Here is a 5961-nt window from a genome sequence, read left to right as displayed (position 1 = left end):
ATTCAGGAAGTTACTTCCAATATGCGCGAATATCGAAATGAACCGAGATCTTTGGGTTATAAGCATACATTTCAAGTTTAAATCGGATAAAAAATTGTGACCTCTACAGTGTTCACAAGCTAAATACTTGATTTTTCGTACAATCAGGGGCCATAATCCATGAAGTTACAGTCCGATACATGCCAATATCGAAAGGAACTGAGATCTTAGGGTGATAAACCTATATTTGAAGTTTCGTTGAAATCGGATAAAAATTGTGACCTGTAAACTGTTCACAAACAATTGTAGACGGACGGACGGACAGGGGCGACGATAATATACGTCCACATGAAAATGTGGGCATATAAAAAATAAACATCAAATACAAAGACTTCTTTATTTTACAGGAACACAGGAAATATATTGAGTCATTCCATTCCAGTAAAAAGTTCCAGGTAATTACAACCAATACAGACCTGCAATTGTAGTTCAAACTAGGCCTAGTAGTTATGATTTTCAAGTTCGTCTGGGCGGCCGAATGGTTAAGGATCAGAAATGAAATGGGCGGTTAACATCCTACTGATGAAGTCCAGCATATGCCATACAGTGTGCTATGAGGGAAATTTTGCCTGAGCAGCAGCACTATGGCCTACTCTCTTGCGTTGAATTAGACTGTCATTGAGTCCAGTTGTGTGATTGCACTAAAAACCTATGCATAAGCGAATTATTGAAATAAAATTGAACCATGTATTTTAAGTCCTAGTTAGACCTAGTTTGTGTTAAGTGGACATTAAACCCTCTTTTTTCACATTCCTTCTTTAAAAAGTACTCTTTTAAATTTAATGAAAGATGTTCCACACCAACAATAATAATTTATTTGACATTATTTTGCAGTCCACTGGTTTACCATGTAAAAGGTTTGTTGGTAGCAGTTAATTTTAATTTGCATACAAATCGAGAACCACTAAAAGGAGCTGACAGAAACATTATGTTAGTTTTCCCCTTACTTATGTAATAACATTCAACAATATCTAATAAATGATCCGTCCCACAATCATATAAGAAACTAATTGGTCAATTTTAACCATGGATCAAATTTGTTTATAATATACGAGAAAACGTCAAATTATTGTGTCTCATCTCGGTACAATCAAACTGTGATTTTGGAGCTGGCTCACGAACCTTGGGGTCCAAGAAAGTTTTTCTACATTATCAATCCTGGTTTTCTAAGATCAGCAATAAAAGAGGGGGGTGGGGGATGTGTATACCATTAGCAGCATGATAAGTTCTCTTGACAATTGAAATTTGTGCAGTTCGGACAATTTCCCTCATATAACACTGCATGACATATGCCCATTTCCATTAACCTTTTTAATTTGTTTATTTTTCAGATATGTTTATTATCGTGACAGCAATAACAATGACAATCGAGGCTACAGTCATTTTTAAACTGAGGTTTTCTCGGCTTATAGTGAAGCAATTTAACTGAAATTCTCAGCATATTCCATTTACATCATCTAGTTATAATTATTATAGTGAGAACTGCTAGCTCTTTATCTAATCTTCCATAATGTAACTTTAACTAATAGAAAAGCATGTTTTGTTTGATAATTTGGGTAGGTCTTTTGAACAGTGCTTCTTCATTCATTGTTATGCCCATTTGTCAGGATACCCCCTTTTTACTTTGCAGACTATACAGTTTGATGTAACTTATGTGATTATCTCTTCCAAGTCGACCGTGCCTCCAAAACCGATGGTAGACAGCATGGCAAAACCTTTTCTGTTCGTCGTCATCTGGCACCCTAACAAAATGTCATCTCTTGTTTGTAATGCGATCTAAACCCCCTCATCTAAACAATACTCATCAATTTCCTGAAAGTAAAATGTTAAAATATGTAAAAATGTATTATAGTTTTATATAACTATTAGTTGTTTATTCTCAAATTTTTTTTTTTTTGTATTTTTTAAACAGAGTTTGTCTTGAATGTAAATTCTAAGAGTCTCTGAGTAAACAGTTGTTTATGTGATAATTATTTGGTTGTCATCAAATCACAAGTAAGCATAAAGACATAGTGAAATCACAGATATTCAAACTATAAAAGTTAACACTGCATGAAGTTTTAGATTTTATACTTGATATCTACTTACTGGTCTTATAGATTTTTTGTCGCTGGTGGTGTAGACGTGAATTGTGTGTCTCTAGCTGCAATAATCAAACAGTCGCAAATTTCAAGCCTGGTTAAATTGTCTCTCTATTATGACAGCCAACAATTCCAATCTTTTTTTATCATCCAGCTGTGATATTAACATCTGTAAATATTAGATGTAATCTTGATGTAATGAAATATTTTTGTTTTGTAATTATATAATAAATAAGCTCACATGAAAGCCAAAGAATTGAAAAGATTTTGTTTTTATAGATATTTGCCTGCCATAAAAAATGTAAATGATATGACTTGTCATTCTGGGTTTGTAACAGGAGCTACACTACCCTTCATCTACAATAAGCATAATACAGCATAAGTAGGCCTGCAGCCAAAATTTCTAGCTTGCTTATTAGAAACACAATTCCGCTACATGGTCCTTCCAAATAAACAAACTATACATTTTTGGAAAGCTTATAACACCAGGAACGTAAATCCAGAGAGTTCCAAGCAAAAAGTCTGCACTAACTCGATTTAGGGCCAGATGAAAATTGTAATAATTGTCAAGTAAATGCTATATTTATACTAATAATTGTGAAGATGACATAAAATTAAATATTGGTGAAAACACCCGATGCTTTCATCCCGTACAAAGAATATGCTATTGGTTAAATTTTGATTTAAACCAAAATGCACAAAACATAATGGACAAGGAAACATACAGAATTTTGGATATCCATTAACGGTAATAGAGAGTTATCTCCCTTTCTGTCAAATGTCTGCAAGTGGTAACAGTATTTCAGGTGCGTGTTGACGCACAAGACCATGTGTGAGCACACAAGCCCATTATTTATATCATTTATGGGGTCACAGGGGACTGCAAGGGTTGGTGAGCGAGTGTTTACCCAGAAATTATGGGAGGAGCGCCTAATCAGATAAGCAAGGAGATATGTTTGACAGTGGTTGAGCAATATGTCTATGAAGTAAGGGAGACCAGACTATGTCGGTAGTTTTGTAAATCGCATTCAAACCACGTGATTTTTTCCACTAAAACATAAACTCACACCAACATAACCTTTCAGTTAGACCCTACGTTATTTTTACTACAGCTAGCTGTAAACCTCTAGTTCAGATATTTAAGGTCGAATTACAAACACTTAAACTGAAACGATATCTATAATTGTTTAATTTGCTAACAAATATAGATTTAAGACAAAAATTATTTATTGAAGTAAAACAGTCATTGAAAATCAAAATTATGCAGCTACCCTGCACTTTAAATGTCATCAAAGTTAGTTGTTATCATCATCACTCTCACTACATGTATAAACATCAAGTTGGGTTTCTTCAACAGTCTTTTTGTTTCATTTTCACATTTACTACATTTAAATATGTACATGTATCCCCCTGGAGTTGGCTGGAAGGACAATGCCCAGTCGTTTGGATGGGAAGGAAAACAATGGTTGAAACAACATGGGTGTAGGGGGCTAATCTCAGTTGGGTGTGTTGGGGGGGCTGAGCTTATTTGCCTGAAAATTTGTCACCCAAATATTCTGAATAAATCAATCATTAACTGAAATGAATTTGAAGCTTGTGCCTGAAAAACTCAAATACATTGCCCGAAAAATGGACGGTTCAACCAATCTGGGAGGGCGGGCGGGCGAGCATATAAGCTGTCCCAAAACAGTATTTCTACTAATATATATTTAAACTTTTAGTTCAGATTAGATTTGGGGCTAAATTCCGAACAAATATTTGAATTGAAACAAAGCATCTATATGTAATTTTCTCACTAAAATAGATATATGGCAAAACCTAAATAATACTGTAAGGCAGTGGCAATTGTAATGAAGAGAAAAAAAACTAACCGTCTTTATGAAGATGTACATACACCCGCCATACATTATGCTATAGGGGGGGGGGGGATTTGGTCCAAACAGCAACGTTACAGTCTACTCTTTATTTCGAATTTAAAGTTCTTTTACGTGCATGTCAACGTGCGCACGGGACCTCAGTTTTATATTCCATCCGAATAACTAGATGCTGCCCATCACAGCCCCCCCCCCCTACTTCCTGCACAACTGACAAGGTGAAACAAAGCTGGAAAGTTTGGGGAACTATCTAGGTCAACACGGGGATCAAACCCCGGATCTCCTGATTAGTGAGCCACGGATAAGGGGGAACCACGCCAGACTAGGATCAAACCCTGGGCCGCCTGATAAGTGAGCCAGCCCTTTACTGAGTCACCGCGGCTCCCTTGCACACTGATAATGACACTTTGCATACTAGTTGTACACGTATAATGCTTCCCCCCCCCCCCCTCTGCATTTTGCTTTCAATCAAAATTTCACCAACAGCATATTCTTTGCATAGGATGAAGGCATCGGGTGTTTTTGCCAATATTTAATTTTATGTTAACTTCACAATTATTAGTATAAATATTGCATTTACTTGACAATTATCACAATTTTCATCTGGCCCTAAATCGAGTTAGTGCAGACTTTTTGCTTGGAACTCTCTGGATTTGTGTTCCTGGTGTTATAAGCTTTCCAAAAATGTATAGTTTGTTTATTTGGGAGGACCATGTAGGGGAACTTCACGCTAGAAATTTTGGCTGCAGGCCTAAAGGGTTGTAGTAAAGAAATTACTGTTATTTATACCTTCAATCCATCCATTCTCTGTGATCTCAACCTTGCCACCCTTTTTTCTGTGGTCTCGGTGACATCTCTTGGATGCCTTGAGACAACACATCTGTGCACAGTTTTCCTACGTTTTGATGGAAAGGAAGTGTTTGTAGATGGGTCAGTCGTAGCTTTTTCTGGTGTTGGCAAATCCAGCAAACTTTTAATATTATCAGAACTTGATAGTGGTGTAGGAATAGTGGAGGGTGAATCACTTGATATGTCACCTACTTGACATAAAAAGCATAAAATATCGATAGATTTTCCCACTCTTAATGTCTCTAAATAGCTTTTTCTAGACAATTCTGAAGAAAACAAAACATTCAAAACTTGTGAAAATATCAACAAAAAACATTCTAAGGATATTGTCATTTGGTTTATAAATTAGTCATAGATTTATTTCATTGAGTTTAAAACAAATACAGTAGAACTTGCTCGGGCGTGCACTCCTTATCAGCGAACACTTGCTTCAACGAGCACCAAAAAATACCCCCCCCCCCCCCCGAGTGATTTTTAAGTAATTTAACCCCTACTAAACACGCACCTGTTCAACGCGTGCCACGGGCATCACGATTAATTCCCCCCGTAAAAATTCTACTATTTCAACGGTCACTCCTCTAACGCGGCCAGCGGTCACTATTTTACTAATAAATTCAACAAAACATCGCCCATTCAACGGCCATTGTTGAATGATACCATCTTGTCGTTCTTTCTTTGTAACACTCCCGCTAATACCGTGAGTAGTAGTTAATTAACTGGACCTCCACTGATAAGGTAAAAAGAAATGCAAAAATAACAATCAACCCGGGATTATCTGTTTATTAATCTTTTGTTTTATTAAACGACTAACCTGATCATTGTTTTCACACGTAACAACAAATTATTTGATACTGATTGAATAAAATGAATGTACTGAGTTTTGTCACGATCATCTAGTATCTCTTTTCCATTGCCACTTTGTTGTTAAACAGACATTTTAGTGCCCCCTATAATATTACATACAGAGTAACACCCCCTGTAAATCGGTGATAAAATCAGCGATGGTTTTTTGTTCATGTGCTCTTTTGATAAAATAAAATTAATTCATCGATTTTCTCCACAAAAATCGGATAAATATTATCAAATGCTCACAAAGGTAGACAGTAGTATTGAAGGTT

General features: G+C 36.0%; 1 long non-coding RNA gene across 1 annotated transcript; it reads right to left on the bottom strand.

Moving 5' to 3' along the window:
• Positions 1–376: 376 nt before the first annotated feature.
• LOC126808796 (uncharacterized) lies at positions 377–5117 on the bottom strand. Its single transcript, XR_007674777.2, has 3 exons — positions 4784–5117; positions 2128–2289; positions 377–1851 (listed from the first exon to the last, which is right to left on the bottom strand). It is a non-coding gene; the product is annotated as an uncharacterized LOC126808796 (long non-coding RNA).
• Between the last annotated feature and the right edge of the window lie 844 nt (positions 5118–5961).

The sequence above is a fragment of the Patella vulgata genome, chromosome 1, assembly GCF_932274485.2.
Source record: "Patella vulgata chromosome 1, xgPatVulg1.2, whole genome shotgun sequence".
In the NCBI taxonomy this organism is placed as follows: Eukaryota; Metazoa; Mollusca; class Gastropoda; family Patellidae; genus Patella; species Patella vulgata.
The sequence above is the reverse complement of the archived record's forward strand: the minus strand, read 5'-3'. Positions and strand labels throughout refer to the sequence as shown.